Source organism: Centruroides sculpturatus, unplaced genomic scaffold (assembly GCF_000671375.1).
Source record: "Centruroides sculpturatus isolate CEXI.00-Female unplaced genomic scaffold, Cexi_2.0 scaffold544, whole genome shotgun sequence".
NCBI lineage: Eukaryota > Metazoa > Arthropoda > Arachnida > Scorpiones > Buthidae > Centruroides > Centruroides sculpturatus.
This window is the reverse complement of record NW_019384736.1, coordinates 144571-166772: the sequence shown is the minus strand read 5'-3', so window position 1 is coordinate 166772 and position 22202 is coordinate 144571. Positions and strand designations below refer to the sequence as shown.

Genomic DNA, 22202 nt, shown 5'->3' with positions numbered 1-22202 from the left:
TCTACTCGCGACGATTGCAAACGCGCATCCAATCAGCAAACGCCTTTGTGCCACGTCATACGGTGACAACATTGAAAATAGTTTATCATCGTGGCTGATAGTTACAGGATTAATACTTTAACAGAATCGAGATTGATCGAACTTATTCAGGCTCATGAATACCTGTGGGATTTTAATTCTTCGTTTTATCGAAGATTTTATCTTTTCGTGTATTCTCGCCAGCTCTATTAAAATAATCGTCTTTTTTCTTTTATTCATTCCAGAAAAGGAAGTGCTTGCTATTTTAATAAGAAAAGTGGCTAAAATTCGTCTGAAGTAAATAAATAGTCTGAAGTAGAACGTAAAATATCGACAAATTCACGAAAGTAGTCAAAAACAAGCTACTGTATTTTTATTGGTTTATTATAGGGTCACGTGTTTCCGAGTTGCAACATCAGCGAACAATGTGTGACCACGAAAAAACGCGCGCGACTCGCGCTTGTTGCAGCTGCGGTCATCTGCGCGGCTGAAAATCGCATGGTGTGAGCACAGTTTAACACCTAAACAGAATCCATTTTCCACATAGGAAATCCTGCTAGAAGTTACCCCATTGGAAGATCACCCATGTGTTTCCGTTTCCTTACTCCGTCAATCTATTGACACAAATCTTAATGCAGACATTTTTTGAATAAAGCTATATTTTACCTTTGTATGTATGGAAACTTTTAGGACACCCTGTAGAATTAAAACGTGATAAATACCGATTTTAATTTAATTCACAATTTAAATCTTACTCTAAATTTAACTTAGGTGTTTAGTACGAATGTCAATGAAAAATATTGTATATTGGCAGGTTTTTATAAAAAAAAATAAGTAGAAATGCCAAATTCATTACATTAATTGAATTCGAGAATTTTTTATTTAATTTCATAATTGTTTACGAATATTATAACTGCTCTATAGAATAGCTGTACTGTTTACGAATATTACAACTGCTCTACAGAATAGCTGCTGAAGCAGTTATTCTGTAGTGTTTTGTATTTTCAAATCTAAATGAAAATATTTAAAGCATAATTAATAATGTGTAAAGAGAAAATGAAAATCAATATACACCGCAGATTTCACTCATCACTAAATCTAATTTATTTCACAATTTATAAAGCTTTATATTTTATCTTTGTCATAAAGCGGCCCCAATGAAATTATAAATCTCATTTTAAAATTAAAAAAATCATTTCAAGCAATAATCGACTGCAATAATCACGCTGTAAAATGAAATGATAACCCTACTTAGAATTCTTCTATCGCACGGAATATTTCAATCTCTCAATTTAGCGTTGACCAATCGAATAGTTCGTCTTCGTCGCTAGCAAACTCTGTTAACAGACTAGCGTTTCCTAACGTCGATATAGTTCACAAGCACAAATTAATTTTTAATATTGCTTTATTATCTTTTATCTCCATTTTAATTGTATTTATTTATCAATGAATAAATTTCATTTGAAATTAAGTGTAAAGTCTGTGTTCAAAATTAGCTGTGATTTTACTGTATTAAAAAAAGTTAAATATAAAATTTTAGAATTTAGATTTAGTATGTGTCTCTTTAATCCGAATTAGTAAAAACGGTAGACTTTCTCTCAGCTATTAGGTTAGGCACTCCTTTATTGCAAATCACAAATGCAATTCGGGCCTATATGAGCCCCTCTTCAGTGTAAATGAATATAAAGCATAAAAGGTAAGTTATAAGTTAAGTTTTTATTGGCGACGATAAGCCGACTATTAAGCTGTCTAGCTATTATTAATTTTACTATTATGTACTATACATTTATTTTGAATTTAAACTCACTACATTATCACTATGTGCTTGCTTATTTTTGACAATTTTTTCGTTATTTCGAATTATTCGTACTTATTAAATTTTTATGCTTTAATCGTTTTCGAATTATTATTGTACTAGAATTAAAATTAATATTTTAAGTTAACTTAATGTGTTTAACTTGTTATTTTTTTCCCATCGAGTAGAGCGATTATTCGAAAAATCAGTGTCCCGAACCGATTATTTCGAATAATTGACACACTATTCTATTTCACCGAATATTTTGATTTTTGTCGTAAACAAATGGTTTTTATTACTTTATCGTTCATTTTATCATTTAAAAAAATTTCAAGTATTATTACTTGAAATTATTACTAAGAATGTGATATTTTTCATATGCTTAGTAATAAAATGTCGATGCAAGTCTACTAGTTACTAGACTGAAAATGTTAAATAACTCTAAGAGCTAATATGTTTCCAAACAAATGACATACTGAAATTCTTTTCCCCATCCATAATTATTAACCTGTTTTCGTGAGGCAGCTGATTTTTCTTGATTTGGCTTCGTTTTATGATCATATGACCTAACCTTTTTTTTTTGATCGGTTAGAGCTACAAGGCTGTGGGTAAAATGATAACGAATTTCCTGGTATAGTTATGTAATAGCGGAGTAATTGTTTCCAATACTCTCTATAACTTCAGTGATCGGATGAGTTATGTTCAATGGCTGCTAATTGTTGCTTTTAAGCGATACACGGAAAGCATATCAAAATTACTATAAAATGAAATTAACTTTATGTTATCCGAGTTTCAATGCTGAAAATTAAAAAAAGAAATTCATAAAACTCAATTTCAATTTTTGGAATTATCAATATTTGCCGAAAACCTTGAATATGAATCAAATCAAATCAAAATAATGCTCACGAAAAATTGATTGAATTTAAAAATATTTTGCAAATAAATATTAAATTTATTCATACATGATTTTAAATATCTAACTCAGTAAACAGGCTAACCATTCTTAATAATGTATGCTTTTTGTGATTAATTTCTATTAATTTGTTGTCTTATATATGCTGCATTTTTATATTTTATAATATACTGTAATACATTTAGTATTCATACATTTATGTTATGTTTTATAGTATTAATAATAATTATTAAAATTACTATTAATTTTCTCTTAAAATTATTTTAATAACAATTTACTAATTAAAATATATCAATTAAATCAGCTCAGTTCTGTTTAATTGTTATATGCCGTTTAAATTAATTGTCTTGCTGGATTCATATGTTGTTATAGTAAATTTTCTGTTTTAATTCTTGATTCATGATTTTTTTTCTTACAGACGTTAGAAGCTTCAAAAATAACATCAAGAAGCATTAAGAGTAAGTTTATTATTTTATAAAATTACATTGATATACGGAATGTTTCATTTATCCTTCATTTATCCTTTCTTTTATTATTTTAATTTTATTTGTAATTTTCATTGTTATTTTGTTTTACATTTGAGTTAATTGAAATTCTTGTTCTATATTCAAGTTAATTTAAATTTAGACACAGACATCATAACTAAATTCTACATTTGGTTATGTTTATCGGGTGGGTCAACTCCAAGAACATTAATAAAATTCATTGTCATCGGATTTAGGTATGTCCTCAAAATTCCAGTCTTCTATTTTAATTAAAAGTAGAAGAAATTTGGTTTGGAAGGTTTGAGTTGTAAGATACAAAGCAAGTTAAAATCATTTAAAAAGAGGCATTTTTCTCTAAATTGGAAACTATTTGTTTATTTTTTGAATTTAAGAATCAAGTATTTAATTTTTAATTACATTTTATCTGTCGATGGAATTTAAAAGCAGAAAAATAATTCAATAGTTTGAGAAATAAGTTTTTTAATTAAAATATGAATTTTATTTGACTGTTATTTAGCATATTACATGTAAGTTCATTTCACCATCTGTGGTGAAATAAACCTGTTAGTATGTAGAACGCTAAGAAATTTCAACTGTTCTTACCAAGGCAGTTCTGAATGGGCTGCAATTTCAAAAAAATTGTAGATCTATATATTCCCACTGTCGTCTGTCCGTCTGTCTTCCCTTAGTCTCCAGAACGGAATTAGATAAAATCTGAGACTAGATATGGAAACCTTAGCGACAGGAGACACCGATTGACTATATACGAACTTCTGATTTGCACCGGAAGTCACGTTATTTTAGTTTAAAAGTTTTCCCCTGCAAGCAGTTAATAGATGACCGGCACGAATCCATTTTTACAGGAAAAGTATAATGTAGAGATGACAAGATACTACTAATTTGAGGTGGAGAGCATATATTTTAAATTAGATAAATTAAAAATATGATTAAAAATTGCAGCCCGACATTGTGACGATGTCACAATAAAAATAGCTTGTTAAAATATAATTTTATAATATTCGTCGTATTTAGTTATCTCTTGCATCTCACCAATGTGTCTTCGCGCATGTTTGAGAACCACTGCCTTATCTTATCCAATTTGTTTGATTCACTTTCAAATAGTTTAATACGTTTATAGCTAAAATTGGTTATTGCTTAAATCGGGTCTTACGGACAAGAATTATCTATCCCGATTATTTTCCCAAAGTAGATTTGACACCGATTGTATAAGAATACATTTTACTAAACTAATTTTAATTGGATAATTATTAGATTCGTTAATATTTTTGGAAGTTTATGACGGAATAGTTTTAGTATGGAACGAGAATTTCTTTTCTGTTTTGTATATCAGAAATGCACATCAGATTATGTACCACAGAACTCCTCTTTACTCTAAAATAATATTAAATATAAACATCTTTATATAATTATAGTAAATTTTGTATTTAAATTTGTTTTTTTAAATTAGAAGTGCCTGATTGATTTTAAAACGCCTTTTAATGGAAAATATACTATCTTGTATCTTAATATTAAAAGATAACATTTTATGTTAATAGTATTTTTATTCAAATTAAACATTAAAATTATCCATTTAGGAATATGTTATTACTTTTTCAGGATTGATTTGAATATGCTCTATTTTGCAATTTATTATTAGTCTATACTTGATTGACGATGATATATTCTTGATAATTAAAAATTTTAATGTGTTTTTGTTGCAATTATATAAAATCATGACGATTTCTCAAAAACGGAGGATAAAAATATTAACTAAAAGTTTCTTCAGACATGTCCAGTAATTTAGTCGAGTGGTTATCAGTCACTTACTACTAAACTATTTCGAGCATAAAAAGTATCAGTACAAGTAAAGTTGAGCATGCAGCCAGATTACTGACATAATAGAGTTATTCTTGCAATACCGAACAATGAATGTTACAGGAAATATTAAATTAATGAACTTGACTAAAAATAATTCTATTTGGAAGTACTTAATTGACTTGTGACCATTCCTCGATCAGAAAAATAGAATTAGATGGATGTACTGTATCAGACTACTCGATTAAATTTCACTGTCCACACAGGGTAAGTTATTGAATTACTGGACGCGTCTGAACGAGGTTAAAACAGATTAAAAACCATTAGTTATTTTAGAAAATGAATTAGAACACAATTATATTTAAGTTTGGTTATACAGACTTCAGTAGATCAAGTTACGAGAAATGAATTACTTAAATAGATATCCCGCGTATAGCATGGTAATTACGTTCCGAAAAAGTGCCGTGTTACGCGAATCCGTGCTATAGAAAACAAAGGACTAGTACAAAACGTAGAGTTAAGTTTCAAAAGTTAGCGAAAGTATAATATTCTTTTTCGTAATTAAAAGAAACACGTTTGCTAATAAAGTGTTGATTACTTTAATAATAAATAAATAAATAACATACTTTTGATTGTCATAATCAAAAGTATTACACGTTAATATTAATTTTTTCTTTACTGCAAAACAGGGACGTTTTTTTTGGCAAAATATCATCATCATCTTCCTCTGATCTTTCTTTCTGAAATATCAGTAACATCTTGATTTTTCTCTACGTTTTTATAAAATATGTTGCTTTAATATTATTGCGTTTGGCTAAGAGAGCTTTAAAAATTTAGTCTTTTTATGCAGTAACTTTTAATTTAATCTATTAAAACGAAACACATCGACAGTTTTTTCGGGTTCATATAGAGCACTACTATCAATGACAGCGACAACTGGTTTATAGGAAAGCCAGAATAGGAATCTAGAACAAGGAAAAATAAAAATTTACAATAATTTTTCATTGAAGAAAACAGGGCGAAAGACAAAAAACAACATTAGAAATTTTAATATTCTAAAATCCATGGGAAAAATAAGACAAGACAGTATTTTGCACTTAAAAATTATTTTCCTCAGTTCTTAAAACAATGTTGTAAGAACACCTTGTTGTACAGGGGATTTTCCGAATTTTCGAACAGTGTTTACGAATGCCATGTTGTACGAGGGATACACATAATATACTATTTATCATTAATCTAGTAATCATTAAATCAAATATAGTAAAACTTCGTTTTGTGGTCATCTGAGTTACGTGGATATTTCACTTATGTGGCCACCCCCAAAATTCAACGTAAAACTGCATAAGTTTTCATATAAATCACACTCATCTTGGTAGCCACTCATTAAGCGGTCTTTTCGCTTATGTTCAAGATAGGAGTGTTCTAAAGTGTCATACATTCTTGTTTACGTGGCTAACTGAGCCGGAAAACCACTCGTTTTCTAAACTCAATGTATTATTTAAAGTGTTCTAGACAGAATTGAGCTTTGCTACTATAGTTTTGGAATATTTTTCTCAGATCGTTCTTACAGCTGATATTCAAATAAAACAAATGTTTAAAAAGTTAAAAGTTTAAAAAAATCGGCTTAGAAAGATGTTTTAAATTCTTTTAAGATATTTTTTAGAAACTCTTTAAAATAAATGTTCATTTACACGCGACAGATTAAATTTATTTCTAGAATTTCGTAAGAACAAAAACAAATATATGTTCAATAATTTATATAAAATCTGATTGTATTTTGTAAAACCTGTGTACAACAGCGATGATCCATCTATGTCACTGAAATGTCACTCGTAACACTATACATATATAATGTTACGATAAAAGTTATTGACCGGTGATTGGTGATTATTCATAAATTTCATCTTAGTGAGTTTGATATCACTAAATTATCCACTTTCACCAACGATTTTACATAATTTCAAAATGAAGTATGTAAGTTTGATGAATAATCGCTGAATATATTATTTGATAAATATGAAATTTTCCATCTTTTGTTGTTTTAATAATGTAACTTGCGGATTTATATAAATTTTAATAAAACGAATTTTAAAAATATATATGTTTTGTTTTATTAATATTAAAATATATTAAAAAATATATATTTTTTTGCTTTATTAATATTAGATTTCCTGAGTATAAGGAATTAAGAAACATTTGTTTCAGCTCAATATCCGAATTATTTGTACAAAAATATCAAAAAATTTGTTGGGAAAAATATAAAACTGGAAATTTTTACTGCTTATTCAAACATGGCAAATAATTGTAACATTTTGAATTACATAATTTATTATTTTTTGTATTTGCATTTGGTTGAATTACACTTTTCTTCCAGTTACATTTGAGCACCTTTTGGTACTTTTGATCTCCTGAAATTGCTGTTTTTCTTGAGCACGCCATAAGAGAGTGAATGATATTTGGTACATTCTCTTGTAAAAAGTTGTTTGTCACATAGCATGAACTGATTTCTGGTATACAATTTTCAAAGACGTCTCTTCTTTGTTTCCAAGTGACAGTACTGATCGTTTTCCATAGCTGATATGACTGCCAATATATTCTGCGGATCTCCTCTTGCACTGTCTTCATACGGTATTCTTAGTTTTACTGTATTACTTAACTACTTTGACTACAGAAAACTTTAGCTCTGATATTTTCTTTATTTTCTTCCCTTGATTTTCTAAATCTGGCTTTGCGTTCGCTCTCTTCTTCTCAACTTCCTTTCCGTTCTTCATCGTAGAAAGAGTAATCACTTCCATACTAGACTGTACTTTGGTTGAGAATCGGATAGTCATATCAGGTTGGTTGAGTGATGGTCGTTCATTTTCAATACTTTTTTCTGAAGTATTTTCATTGGGTCCTTCTAATTGACTTTGATTTTGATTTAGGGATTCAATTATTTTTTGTAGCTTTCCTTCGGTACGAATATCTGCTACAGTATCATTAGGAAGGGATGATCTCTTCACCCCAACTTTCAAGGGTGAACCAAACATTGCTTCATAAGGACTACACAAAATGTTCTGATGATCTTCATGAGTGTTACAAATCGTAGTCCCTCGTTTTAGTGCTGGGTTTGGTTGCTTTCTAACCAAGAGCTAAGCATGTTCTGAACGTCCTGGTTTGAACGTTCAACCGAACCTTGAGACTGACTATGCCTCGGTTTGCCGTGTACGATTCTCAGCTCACTCCGAATTGCATAAAACTTCTTTTATAATTTGATTACAAAATTCACGACTGTTGTCACTTTGTAACATGCTGGGGCTCCGAAAATTGTGAAAATATTCATAACACTTGAGCCACTTTCTCTGCACATTTAGTTTCAAGGGACGAAGCTGAACAAACTTTGTAAGGTGGTCTTGGTATTATGAACTTATAGTCTTGGTCTGGTTGGGATTGCATAACAATAAGGTCCACTTGACATCTAGAGTTCATTTCTTAGAATATCATTGGCCGAACCACTAAACCTTTTTTGGGTATTTTGAATTGCTTTTGATGACATTCACACAGATTTAAATAAATCATTACTTCTTCACATGTTACATTTTTGTATTTCTTCTGTAATTCTTTCATCATACAATTTCTTCCGCCATGATCTACTGACAAGTGTGTTTCATGAATTACATTAAAAAGTTCTTCAGTGTGGACACAATATCTGGTATTTGAGCTTTCTTCGTTCACGGAATAAATAAGTTTTTCACAATCTTTACGACATCATAATCTTCAGTCTTAGATAGTCTTCTGGATTATTATCAGTTGCTTTTGACTTACTTTTTTTTTTAACTTTATCAAGTAGTTCATAGTACTTTTCTTTAGTCAAAATTTGACTATTTCCTTTCTTAATATCAATCATGTTCAACACCTTAGAATTGAAACGTTTCATCATCGTTTCTCTAGCATTTACTTCGGTCATGTGCAATTACTTCTGTAAATAGAATTAATCCTCTTTTGTTAGTAATATATAATTTTGTATATTTTTAATATATATTATCCAAATAAACGTGCAAAAATTTAAACTACCTTGTCTAAATGACTTCTACACAATTCATTATTTGAATAATGCTTAATAAAGAATGAATATGCAATTTTTCTTTTACATATTAATTTTTCCAACCCCTTCGAAATACTGCGCCCGGATAAAGAAAACGAATCGCAACTTAGCTACACTACTACTAGCACTTTTATCTTATTAACTATTTTTTACTATAATTGTAGTGTAAACGATAAAGGGCGCTTATTCATAGATAGAGAGCTAATTAATAAAAATAATCATAAAGAAATAATTCTTACTTTTATATATTTGCTCGTAAAAGAAAAAGGGAAGACAAAACAATCCGGGAGTTTTACTAGCATACTAATAGTGGAACAGCCATGTACCCGAGAGAAAATTCAGTGGTGTAGCGTGGGTGTCAACCGCCCTTTGCGGAGGAAAATTTCGCCGCCCTTTATTTAGGTATCTCAATTTAAAAGACTAAAATTCAGTTTTGTCACAAAATAAGTAATGAAAAATTCCGTGCCCATTTCAATCGGTTCGAATCGTCGGTGCGACAAAAATATGAAATGAAATGGTTCAAATTTTTACAAGATATTATTATTATTTATTGTGAAATTTTGCTGCCCCCTAAAAGTGCCGCCCTTGCCACCCCCACTACGCTACGCCACTGAGAAAATTACATAAATTTCGTTAAAATAAAGATTATTGGACGAGAATGCTTTAGACTACACCCTCGATGTTCATGGATGTCAATGTTTGGGATTTCGATTATTAGTGATTGGAAATTTAGGCACCAAAATGCTAAAAGATTACTGCTTTGATTATTCGTACGATGTCTGTCATAAGTTATGTAACTTTGTTTTTTCTTTCCTTTGGCTTAAATAAAATGACTTTTGCAGCAATATAAAGCATTGCACAATGTATTTATTTAAGAAAACCATCCATTTTTCTAGTGTTCTTTTTTTAAACAGCAGTAATACGTAGTATTGGAACGAATTATAAATTAAACATTGAAAATCGAACTCAAAGTTCGAGAATTTGATGTTCATGAAGGATTACACTCGATTTCAGTTTATTCAGCCGCATGTGTATTTGTTAAACTTACCAATCCTAGATTGGCGATTATACACAATGTCCGGAAAATTTGATTAATTAAGATTTATAATACACTGCTGGCCATTAAAATTGCACCACCAGGAAGGGTTGAACGTCAAAATCAGATGAAAGGAAGAAGAGGTTGGGATATGCAAATGATTTTTATTTCAGCACATTTAGACGATGCAGGAGGAACAAACGACATCTGAAGCACTGCCTAAAAGAAAAGTTGTGAGGTGGATTTCTCATTCAGAAATTGCTTTGTAAACTCGGAGTTTCATCAGAATATCGTGTTATGCCTCGAATAAGAAGAAGAAATGCTTACCAGCAAGTGTCGGAATTTAATAGAGGCAGGATCGTTGTCTAATCAGAGTGTGGATTATTGTTCCGTGATATTGCCACTCGCACTCGTCGGAATCCAACCACTGTCATGCAAATATGGAATCGATGGGTTGCTGAGGGTCTTCCTGAACTGCATGCAGGATCTCAACGCTCTCCCATGACTAACGCCCGAGAGGACAGACATATTGTGAGGTTGGCCGTGCAAAACCGTACAACCATATCACGGACCATTAGTCAGGAAATGAGCTTGTTGGCAGCACGTCCAGTATCTGCTCATATGGTGCGACGATGTTTGCAGCAGCGTTGACTGTCAGCACGGCGACCATTACTTCGGCTTCCCTTGACAATGCAACGTAGAAAGAGACGGCAACTCTGGTGCGCCCAACGACAAAACTGGATACAAAAGTGGCACAATGTCGTCTTTTCGGACAAGTCCTGGTTCTGCGTGTAGCATTGTGATGGCTGTATACGTGTCTGGAGGCTCCAAGGAGACCACTCGTCGCCTGCTTGCATTCAATATCGGCATAGGGGTGCTACACCTGGTGTGATGATATGGGCAGTCATTGGGTACACGACATGCACGTCTCTACTTCAGATCGACGGTAACTTGAACGCAGATTGGTACATTTCTGACATCTTACGTCTAGTGGATGTGCTCTATCATCGAGCCTGCGAAATGCCATCTTCCAATAAGATAATGCAAGACTTCTTGTGTCACATCGTGTTCTGACCTTCCTCGCTACAGAGAGTATTCGATTGTTGCCCTGTCCTGCACGGTCTCCTGATCTCTTACCGACTGAAAACATCTAGTCATGGGTTGCTGAGAGACCTGCCCACCACCCCTCTCCAGCTAATACGGTTGATGAAGTGTGGCATAGACTTGAAGCAGCATGGAATGAGTTGCCTGTTTCTGTCATCCAATCCCAGTTCGACTCCATGCCTAAACGGACAAGGGCCGTTTTAGCTGCCAGGGGTGGCAACTGTGTCTACTAATTTCGCACTCCTGTAAATTTTTCAAACTGCTTGCAAATTTAATCATTTTGTTTTCATGCCATACTGTTTATGTACAATAAATATATTTTTTTTTTATTTGCTTTCCTTCTTGGTGTTACAATTTTAATGGCCAGCAGTGTATTTACCACTACGAACTGGCGAGTATGTATAATCATCGGTAAATGGGATTAATTCGCAATATATGAAATAGAATTTATCACATTTACCGAAATCGTTGGTGATTATGCATAATCATCGAATTAATCACTTTTACTGTAAAATATATAATTGCTGACGAACCTGATGTTATAAGCGGTTTAATCATTATTTTTTCTTGACACTTGGATACTACTACATATTTAGTGACTTTTGTTCAATAACTTTTTCTGAATTATCTTGTTAAAATACAGTATTCAAATGAAGTCTTTATCATCATTTCATGAGCATTGGGATATTGGTTTTGTATATAAGTATTAAACAATTTCTTTTAGTGCTATACTGTACAATAGGCTACTTGAATGGGGATCCTACTGCAATCAGCAGTCAGCTTGCATCCACTGTACAGTACATGTTATCTGTATTTCAGTATTTTATTATTTAGAGTTAATACGTTGCTCTGTATGAAAGTTTGCATTACTATATATTAGAAAGTTTAGACTAGTGTTTCTCAACTGGGGCGATATCGCCCCCATGTGGGCGTTTTTCTATGTTGAGGGGACGATTAGTAACAACTTATATTTTTGGGGGGCAAAAACAATTTTCTGGGCGATATAGTAAAACACTATATTAAGAATAATTAGATATTTTATTCGTTATAACGTACAATAATTAAACAAAGAACATTATACTAGTCACTAGTCTATTGAATAAAGTACGAATTTGGCGTTAGCCTTGGCCCTCGGCATCGGAATTTTGAAGTGAAGGGGGCGACGATTGGTTAGAGGTTGAGAAACACTGGTTTAGACTATACAAAATGTTGTACGTTATGTGAATTTTAGATTTATTTTAGTTATTTATTTTTAGTTTACTTTTATACATTTTATTAAACTTTTAGCTCTATTCAGTACGGTACTCTAATTACAGTTTCATGTGTCAATTTTTTTACAACTTCATCGAACTGATCACGTCACTCATATAGCCAGAAATTGTATACTTCAAAGGTGGCGACATAATTAAGGTTTTATTGTACAGTTAAATGTCTGTACAACGACCACTGGCGGAAACATAAAATTAATAGCCTTTACTGATAGGCGAGCAGAAGATTGCACAAGTCGTATAAATAGAACTAAAACGTAATTTATTACTTTTAACATTTGTAGCAAATAAAGAAAAATTGTACAAAAGATCTCCCCTAACATGTAGAGAATTTTCTAAAAACATTTTTTAGGTCGATTTTTTATAGTAGACCAAAGATCACCAAACTTTTTCACTGCGTGCCACATAACTGAAAGAATGACAAGCGCGGGCCGCATGGCTATTTTATTCAATACAGTATACTGAATATACAAAAAATAAAGAAAACCAATATATTTATTTGCCAATACGCAAACACGATCTCTGCAGCAAGCTCGTAATCGCTTTTCTTAGAAACTTTATTGCAGGTACAGTACTTAGACAAAAAGCGCTCTGATATCCAAAGTTGCAAAAAGCCGCCGAATTTTTTATTTCACTGATTTTTCTAAAAATTATATTACTGTCAAATGCAAAAATCAGATTGGACCAATTTTGGCATTTTTACTTACACTTATTTTAATTTTTTCTACGTAGTAAGTTTATCTACAATCTATTATATTTCCATATGAATAATTATATTTTAGCTCATTGTGGCATAGTGCGTCGGCGGGCCGAATAAAACTGACCTTGCGGGCTGTAGTTTGGTGACACTTGTTGTAGACTAAGGCCAACGTTAAAAATATATATAAAAAGAAATAAAATCTTATACTGGCAGTGATTGTTAGAAATTTTCTTCGAATTCTTCTTTAAAAACTTTAGTGTGGTTTTGAAATTTTAAAATTATAACTGATGGCAGACGGCACTGTTTTTCTTTACGTAATATTTTAATCCAATAAAATGTTATAATAAAAGTTGATTCATATCTGTTTTAGGAATTTTCTATATGTGTGAGGACTTTTTGTACAAAATTTTTTCGCGGTTATTTACAAAGTTGAATGTAGTTAGTTCTTAATGCTTTTTAAAGAAAAATTTATTATGCTTACACCAAGTTTATTAACCATGTGAAACCTTCATAACCAAACTAGCTATCTTATCGATAATGACTAATTTTGACAGTATATTATTATTTTCTTCACGTTGTTTTGGGAGCAGTGACTGTTGTTTAGATGTTATTTTGTATGCTATTTTTTTTAAAAAGAAACGTTCCTGAATCAATGTCTTTTAGACTGGCAGTTATTGGTGGTTTGTCTACACAATAAGTGAAACATTGAATGTATCTTAGCGAAAAGACAAGTTTAGACTGGTAACATTGCTTTGTGCATAACATAGTATATTATGCATTCGTTACTAGATTTCTATTGGGATACGAATAAAATAATAGTTTTCTGTTCACATCCGTTTTATCACGCAACTCAGCATTTCGTTTTATCGTAAACCTAAGTTAGTATTGCAGATATTTTTAAAATTTTCCGAACAAGGAACAGGTTATAGTTTCATTTTTATTATTGTTATATAGCAGGGGTCTCAAATTCAAATGCAACAAAAGGCCAGTCAACTACATTGTATCAGACGCCGGCCGTATTCAATATTACTCGGTAAACCAAAATATAATTTTTAAAAAAGTTCTAACAAAGGCCCTTTTGTTGCCAGGCCTTTAAACAGTTAGGCGTTTGAATTTTTTCTGTTTTAATCACCACAACATGTTAGAAAGCATTGATTTTTAGAAAATAAATCATCAAAGCCGCGAGCCGGATATGAAGACTTAACGGGTCGTATCTGGCTCGCGGATCACACCAGTTTGCGATCCCTGTTATACAAAGATGTTTAATTCAAAATTAAGATTTTTCTACATCTAATTGATTCTATCTGTTAAGAACTTTTAATAAAGATGATTTAATATATATTAGAGATAAATCTCGAATAAAGCAAGTCGCAATTTATTTTTTAGCATTATAGTCGAATAAAGCAAGTAACAATTTATTTTTTAGCATTATAGTCGAATAAAGCAAGTAACAATTTATTTTTTAGCATTATCCGTATAAAGCGCGCTTTATCCAAATCACAAGCGGATAAACTAGTTTTATCCAAAAACAGATGGATGAAGCAAGACAAAACTTCGGGATTTATCTGATTAATATGGACTCTGTTTATTGTTGTTTGTATATAGATATTGCATTTTTTGATATATGAGCACTTATTTTTAGCCACTATATGTCACAGAGCAATGTTACCAGATGTAAAAAAAAACCGTTGCCGTATCGCAAATTGGCAACGGTTTTTTTTAATATGGGGANTGTAAATGTTTATTCAATTGCCATAACACAATTAACACTAGAGTTCAGAAGATTAATATTTGGTCTTCAATACTGTATAAATGGTTTCAAAATAAGATATAAAAGGTATTTGATTTGAGTCGTATTTAACATTACTATAAATGCACAACAAAACAAAAATTAAAATAGAATATACAGATAATTTAAGTAATGTTTTTAAAATTTAATGATAAATTATTTCTAAAGAAATGAAACAACAAAATTAATGTTGGTCCACAAAATTTTATTTTTACACATGCTATCTGACGCGTTAATTTTTTCAAAATTAATTAAAAATTAATTTTGAAAAAATTAATTTTTCAAAATTAATTTTTTTAAATTAAACATTAATTTTTTTTCAAAATTAATGTTTCAGGATTTGTGTCGGGAATATTTTAAAAATATTCCAATTTTAATTTTTCCTCTCTGACAAAAGTAATAATTGAAATGCTTTTCTTCATTTATTTAGTCACTTTAATAAGCTACTGTAGCATTGATAGTATTTTTTAAGTAGTGACTATAATCAAAACTTTATAATCGTCCGCATATGAATATTTGAAAATTCCAACTAAATGTTTATAGTATGGAACAGCAGTTACCACTCTAAGATACTTTAAAGGATAGAATGTAATGTTTAGTCCTAATATCAGATTATTACTACAAGAAGTTGAAGTAAAGATCAGTCAAGAATTGAAATATTATTTGACAAAATAATTCATTTTCATGTCTAGACAAAGTTTTACACAGAACAGTAATTTGTTGCTTGCTTAATGTTTGCTACACTATTAAATGCACATTTTCCTTTTGCTCGTAGAATTATAATATTTGTTCGTAAAGAAATAAAGAATTATTTTTCTATACAAATGATAAAATTTCACAGACTTAAGGAGAATCGAGTAAAATGACTCTGATAAATTAGTTAGCAGAATTTAACTTATTAATTTGCGAATCGGAAATACTTAAATGTATTGTACAGTTATCTTCTCCCAAATAAATGCAGTAAAACTTCGATATCGGCCTAAGTGTATAAATGTATATATATAAATCATCGCCCTCACATAACGTCGATGAATACTTATGAACTATCATCTTATAAATATTAGAGAAGTCTTCAATATCTGTGAATAAGTAATAGTTCCGTTTTTCATTGCGATGACATTATTATCGCCAAACAACTTGACATTTTAGTCTCAAACTCAAATTTGTGTGCAGACCTCATTATCATAGCCGATATAATTGTTATTGTTCGTTATGCTTCGGTTTTAGCACCACAGTCGCTTTAGTCTTATTTTCAGAGGCTGGTGGTGCTAAATTCAAGTTTGACGTTATTTTTGTTTGGATGAAATGTTTCCTTTGTGATGAAATTCGTTTATGAAATTTTAATTTATATAGATACCTTTTCCAATTTTTATTATGTGAATTTTATGGATAGTTATTCGGTGTTGAAAGTTTAAATAAAGTCTTAGTCTGTCTATTCATTTCAAATTTTAAAAAAACTATATTATATTAACGTATACTATTCGGCTTCAAAACTGAGAATAAAGGACTAAAATAGAAAAAAAGAAGAATCAATATTTTCGTTAGTTCTTTGAACACACATTCTCTCAGGGTTAACGAAATTAAGCAGCGACGTCTATTTTCGGTAATACTAAAGTTTTGGTATTCAAGTGCAGCGGGAGGTTCACGTGATACTGTATATTCGATATCATACCGCATGTAAATACGTTAGATGCAGTATGATGATCGAAAGAACAACGTGAGTATTTTATTGCCGATGGCACCGAATGTTGGATGTTACTGGAAATATTAATGGTGCCAGACATCAAAAATTGTTCACCAGATATGCTCACAAAATATCACCGAATTGACAACATTATGCAGGATTTTTCTCGATATTTCTCGAAAAACTTGCTAAAACCAACAGCAACTTTTAAATCAAGAAAAATAATGAGAATTTATAGCGTATTTCATCTAAATTACTAGTGTTAATGTAATTTGGTTTTATGTACTGTACATTCATAATATTAAGTCGCCGAAAAATTATATTTTTTTGAAAGTTTTTCACCAAATCATAAGTAGAGTTTAAAATTACCAAAGCTGGTAACACTGGAAAGTAGTTAAGATTTCGTCCAGTAGAGAGTAACTTCAATCATAAACAACACAAAATTATCCCGGCAACGGTTTTTTTTAATATGGGGATTTTTTCCCTCTAATAAATTTGTCAATTTCAGGACTGCATTATGTTAATAAATACAATTAAATACATACAAAAAATAAGGGAATTTAAAGTTTTTATGAACAAATAGAAAATCATGTAAAAAATACTGCGACACTATCTTTGAGGTTAAGTGCCACAAAAATGTTAAAAGTTCAACCAGAGGATATTTTATTCCTTTTTAATTTACTAGTTTGACAGTTCCTGGTATAATGATTTACGATTTATATATGTATCGATATTCTATAAATCAAAATATTTTTTCCTTTTGTTACTGTTTTAAGCTAAATCTATGAGTTTTGGAAAGCTACGATTTTTTAGCTAAATATTGCGTGTAACATTTATTTTCGTTCACTTATTTTAGATGCAGTAAAAAATAGATTCTAGTTGATTGAGAAAACAAATTTTTTTCTCCTGATATGAGCTATGCTTTAATACAATTTAAATTNCTGTACATTCATAATATTAAGTCGCCGAAAAATTATATTTTTTTGAAAGTTTTTCACCAAATCACAAGTAGAGTTTAAAATTACCAAAGCTGGTAACACTGGAAAGTAGTTAAGATTTCGTTCAGTAGAGAGTAACTTCAATCATAAACAACACAAAATTATCCCACCACGTTCCTGATGAAAAGAGAAATAAATGGATTGGCAAAAGGAACATATCTGTCCATAAATTTATTCGAAATTAGGAATAAAACAAAATCCTCACGGAAAGTGGTGGTTAAATGAAAACATAAGTTTTTTATTTTGTAGTATAATTTAAAGTTGTAATATAAATCACTTACATTATTTTATAGTTAACTTTATTTTATAGTTTACTCTGAATGTTTACCTTTTGTTAGAATTGCTACGTACCGTTAGGCCTAGAATTTCATTTATTTATAAATAATAAAATCAATTTCTACATATGTTACCTGAAATTAAATATATCTAATAGCAGTAACATATAAGATTCTGATGGTGTGTTACTACAGTAGTTATGTATTTGATAATTTAAAATGCAGTTACATATCAAAATTTTATATTTTATCATTTAACTCATGTGTAAATATATGATAATTTTTAAATGTTTTTCATGCTATAATTATGACTTTTCGTCTGTATAACAAAGTGAATTGCTCTTCATTTGGAAATTCTATTGAAATTTTAAAAAAACACGATCTACATAAAGGCCAGCACTTGTGCGACAATCGTACAATTGTTATCTCTGTCACTTGATCACAGTTGCTAGAGATAATGCCTCAAAGACGTACTCGAGCACCTTATCACCAGTTAAATTACATTAAGAGGAGTCGTATCGATGTACTATAGAAATGTGACTGGTCTTTTTGAAGAATAGCATTCGACATAAATACAGCAGTGAGTGCAATACGATACTTACAGCGCCGTGAAGGCTCTAACAGGTGTAGAAAGACTACTGCAATAGAGGATCGTTCTATAACTAGACAAGCCTAGAATGATTCAGTTTCGCTTTTCACCATTGAGCGAATGTGACCTTCTTATAACATCCTGTGTCATACCTTACAATCGCAAGTCCTGTCACAGATGCAGATCTTTACTCTGCCCTACGTCTGCCATTTAGAGTAGAACATCATCTGCAGTGGTGCCATGACCGACTATTCTATTACTGTAATATTTATTGTATTCGTCTTTATAAAATCAAGTATATTTTCAAACAAATTGCAATTTTCTTAATTATCTTTTATAATTACAGTAGTTTATAAAAAGTATAGGTTTATCAATTCATCATATTTGTCGTAAATTTTAATTCTTTAAATATACGTTTGGGTAGAAAGCATATATATTTCTGGATGCAAATAAAAATATGTTTTGCTGTAATAGAATTTAAGTGTTTGTTTATTTTATAAAATGTATATAAAGGAATAAGCATCGGAAAAATGTCATACGTAGCCAATCAGAATCAGAATTTCATGTACGACACATGATCTACACAATATACTCTGCTGTCTCTATAGTTATGGCCGTATTTAACTCTGACAAAAACAAATATAATCCACATTTCAACATAAAAGAAATTTTATTGATTTACTTCAATATACGGAATACCCGAGGACAAAAGATTTCCACCCCTAAACTAGTAAAATAACCCAAACATAAACACTTAAATGCAAACAATTTAAATAACATACAACAATAATTACAATTTAATTAATTTAATGCAGAAAATTTCATATATATTGGAGGTGACTGTGCCGCACTTCTGCTAGTAATTCTAAAAACAATGTCTAATAATTTTGCTGAAGTGGTTCAAAGATGGATCCAGGACGAATTCTTTGAGAATGCAGATTTTATTTCATGTAAAAAATAAACAATATATGCTTTAATAAGCACTACAAATAAATTATATAAAATAATCAACATTAAAATGTAAGACAAATTTAAAAGTGATAATAAAAATGTAATCATTATTTTTTAAAGAAATTGAGGCCATTCCTCTCAATAAATAATAATAAGCAATATGTATAAACTGTCTTTGAAAATATAACGAGGTCTCTCATAATGTGAGGCCCTAAACTTTGTTTCTCTTACACGTAAATTCTGCTTGAGTTCATGGAGTGATTAAATAAAAGAGTAAGGGAATAATTAAAATAGTAACTATATTTTGTATAGTTAGTATTTTAATTATTAAATTTTAATTTTGGAATTGGTGACTTTTGTCATAGTCATTAATTCCAAAAGTTTGATGCATAAAATAATTTGGAATAATAAGCTACAATGAAAAGATTTGAGAATTAAATTCTAGTTTATCATCAAATTTTGAACTTAAATCTTTTCCGCAGACTTACGTATGATTGACACGAACTAAAAAGGAAATTTAGGAAGATTGCAATGCTAACTTTACTTCGAAAATTATTTATGGAGTATTTTGCATATATATATATATTCAAAATACTTCATAAATAATATATATAGGCTATATATAATCTATATGTAGCCTATATGTATATATATATATTATTTAGATATAAAATTTATATTAACGTATACTATTCGGCTTCAAAACTGAGAATAAAGGACTAAAATAGAAAAAAAGAAGAATCAATATTTTCGTTAGTTCTTTGAACACACATTCTCTCAGGGTTAACGAAATTAAGCAGCGACGTCTATTTTCGGTAATACTAAAGTTTTGGTATTCAAGTGCAGCGGGAGGTTCACGTGATACTGTATATTCGATATCATACCGCATGTAAATACGTTAGATGCAGTATGATGATCGAAAGAACAACGTGAGTATTTTATTGCCGATGGCACCGAATGTTGGATGTTACTGGAAATATTAATGGTGCCAGACATCAAAAATTGTTCACCAGATATGCTCACAAAATATCACCGAATTGACAACATTATGCAGGATTTTTCTCGATATTTCTCGAAAAACTTGCTAAAACCAACAGCAACTTTTAAATCAAGAAAAATAATGAGAATTTATAGCGTATTTCATCTAAATTACTAGTGTTAATGTAATTTGGTTTTATGTACTGTACATTCATAATATTAAGTCGCCGAAAAATTATATTTTTTTGAAAGTTTTTCACCAAATCACAAGTAGAGTTTAAAATTACCAAAGCTGGTAACACTGGAAAGTAGTTAAGATTTCGTTCAGTAGAGAGTAACTTCAATCATAAACAACACAAAATTATCCCACCACGTTCCTGATGAAAAGAGAAATAAATGGATTGGCAAAAGGAACATATCTGTCCATAAATTTATTCGAAATTAGGAATAAAACAAAATCCTCACGGAAAGTGGTGGTAGCGATAATGATGAAGGAAGAAAAAATATTTACTGAATAAATAAAATAAAATTTATTATTACACTGTACTGTACATGTATGGATGAAGAAAGAAGTTTTTTTTTGCGTTTAATAAACCGTGTTTCAAAAATTTGGAAGAGAGAAACAATGCTTTTAATTCTGTTTCAGATGCAACTGCAGTAGGCCTATATACACTACAAATTCGTTATCAATTTAATTTTTAACAAAAATGGTAAAAAAGCAATTATATTGCAAAAATTTATATTTTTAACTAATGTAGAGGATTATAAATAATTTCAAATGATTTGTACAATAGTATCAATCATTGGAGAAAGCATCAAACAAAATCATTTATATATTAATTAGCTTGTTTATGTCTAAATTAAAGCTCATTTGATTCCAAAATAATTAGACTCAATTCAAGATGTTCCACACAATTGGACTATGTCTACGCGGAAGAACGTGGAAAACCATGTTTTTCTTGAAGAAAGAATAATAGATAGATAATAGAATATTCTTAGTTTTTAGGGATTGAACTAATTGAAAGCATTCTAAATTTATTGATTAGCATATAAATGATAGAGGTATTTTCGAGTGCACGTCTCTGCATGGCTTTGAATGCTGAAGTCCATGCAGGGCTATCGAAGAAGCTTCCATAGTCTCCCATCTTTCTTTTGATGACGACCAATCACTTTTCCTTTGAGTATTTGACTGGAAAGAAACAAAACATTATGTACTAACTTTGACAGATGCTATACGACTTTGTAATTCAAATTGGGACACTTATATTACACCCTCTATAGCAGCTTTACAATCACTAAACGTTAAAAGTTCCTGTGACGTCGGATGTTTATTCCGACGAAATTTTTAAACAATTTGCATATGTATAGGCTGAGAAGAACCTGTAAATAAATGTCGACACCGCCATTGTTAATTTCGTTGGTGTGATTGTAAATGTTTATTCAATTGCCATAACACAATTAACACTAGAGTTCAGAAGATTAATATTTGGTCTTCAATACTGTATAAATGGTTTCAAAATAAGATATAAAAGGTATTTGATTTGAGTCGTATTTAACATTACTATAAATGCACAACAAAACAAAAATATAAAATAGAATATACAGATAATTTAAGTAATGTTTTTAAAATTTAATGATAAATTATTTCTAAAGAAATGAAACAACAAAATTAATGTTGGTCCACAAAATTTTATTTTTACACATGCTATCTGACGCGTTA

General features: G+C 30.4%; 1 protein-coding gene and 1 long non-coding RNA gene across 4 annotated transcripts in view; both read left to right on the top strand.

Moving 5' to 3' along the window:
• LOC111628280 (zinc finger protein 79-like) overlaps window positions 1-22202 on the top strand; it is a 367779-nt gene that overhangs the window by 218737 nt on the left and 126840 nt on the right. The window lies entirely within an intron of this gene.
• Window positions 1-22202, top strand: part of LOC111628282 — a 136753-nt gene that overhangs the window by 99823 nt on the left and 14728 nt on the right. For both annotated transcript variants that reach the window (XR_002757150.1, XR_002757151.1), the window contains exon 4: window positions 3145-3184. This is a non-coding gene — a long non-coding RNA (uncharacterized LOC111628282). The remainder of the gene's footprint in view (window positions 1-3144; window positions 3185-22202) is intronic.